Source organism: Nicotiana attenuata, chromosome 7 (genome assembly GCF_001879085.1).
Source record: "Nicotiana attenuata strain UT chromosome 7, NIATTr2, whole genome shotgun sequence".
Classification (NCBI taxonomy): Eukaryota; Viridiplantae; Streptophyta; class Magnoliopsida; order Solanales; family Solanaceae; genus Nicotiana; species Nicotiana attenuata.
Genome location: NC_031995.1, coordinates 66,561,428 through 66,563,213, shown reverse-complemented (window position 1 = coordinate 66,563,213; position 1,786 = coordinate 66,561,428). Strand labels below are relative to the sequence as shown.

General features: G+C 35.8%; 1 non-coding gene across 1 annotated transcript; it reads right to left on the bottom strand.

Moving 5' to 3' along the window:
* Nucleotides 807-879, bottom strand: TRNAR-CCU. Its single transcript has one exon. It is a non-coding gene; the product is annotated as a tRNA-Arg (tRNA).

Sequence of the window (1,786 nt, the reverse complement as noted above, 5' to 3'; positions counted from 1 at the left end):
AAATCAGTAGCAGCACCCTATAGGGAAGAAGAGGAAAGCGAGAGGAACAGTGTGTAGCATAAGGAAACGAGAGAGACAGCCTTGTCTTCTTTCTCTGATTTTCTCTTATAGTTTCTGTGAATATGTAGATAATATTTTGAAGATCTTTGGCTAAAAATTTAAAACTCTGGCGATCTTGTTACCATTTTCGGCGACTGTGAGGCCATGGACGCCGGTGGCTGGTTTCTCGATGAGAAGAAGAACAGAGGAGATGACTATGCAAAAAGTTAAAATATCTACAAAATAGACTGTCATTATATAAAAATTATACAAAATAGACTGTCACTATACAATTTATATACAAATAGACTGTCACTATACAATTTATATACAAATAGAGTGTCACTATACAAAATATATACAAAAAAAGAATGTCATTATTCAAAAAATATACTAAATAGACTGTCATTATACAAAATATGTACAAAATAGACTATCAATATATAAAAATATACTAAATAGACTGCCACTATATAATTTATATACAATCAACTGTCATTATACAAAATAATACAAAATAGACTGTCACTATACAAAATAGACTGTTACTATACAAAAAATATACAAAATAGACTGTCACTATATAGAAAAATAGACTGTTATTATACAAAAAATATACAAAAATAGACTGTTATTATATAAAAAATATACAAAATAGACATTTCGTATATGACATGCATTACATATTTCATTCGATTCTTAGCTAATACTTATCAGATCCAGGAGTACAAAATACAATTTAAAAAGGCAAAAAAGGGTTGCTCTATCGCGCCAGGTAGGGTTCGAACCTACGACCTTCTGCTTAGGAAACAGACGCTCTATCCACTGAGCTACAGGCGCTTGTGTTGTCATTCTCATTCCTTTCGGCTACTAGATGCAATATGTTTGGGCCGAAGGGCCATTTTCTGTAAGTGGGACAAAACATGGGCTATTAAAATTTTGAGGGGCTATAGAGGGTAGTTTTCTCTTATCTTTTCCATAACCTACCTATCCTTAATTGAATTGTTGAATCTCTTCCGTAATTGCTCCACCTAACTGAAGTTTTGTTATCCCTTATCATTATTGACTTACCCTTAATTGGAGTTAATGATTCATGTTATCCCTCTTATTATTGAATTGTGCTTACGTGGAACCATTGCTACACAGTATTTCTTCCTTGCTGAGTTATTGCTATGTTGTACCCTTATTTCCTGTTGTGTCTTTTCTTCTGAGCTCTTCTTCCATCTCCTTGTGTTCTGGAGTTCCTGAGTTGATTTACTTGTCGTATTCTTGTGTTATTGTTGTTGTTGTTGCTGCTGTTGTATTTAGTATTGTGTTGTACGAGGTTTCTGCCGTGCGGTTGTTATTGTGTTGCACGAGGTTTCTGTCATACGGTTGTTGTTGTATTGCACGAGGTTTCTGCCGTGCGGTTGTTATTGTGTTGCAAGAGGTTTCTGTCGTGCGGTTATTATTGCGTTGCATGAGTTTTCTATCGTGCAGTTGTTATTGTGTTGCACGAGGTTTCTGTCGTGCTATTATTAGTATTGATATATGCACATGCGACATGACAAGGTGGGCTATATATATGGGTTTGCGCATGTGGAGAGACAAGGTGGGAATAGTATTATGCACGTGCGGCGAGACAAGGCGGGCATTTACTTTATTATTGTGCATGTGGCAAGACAAGGTGGGCTGTGTCGGGGAATGATTTGTGATGACTTGTGATAGACTAGGGGAATTGTTATTGTTGTTATTTGTGTAGTGGTGT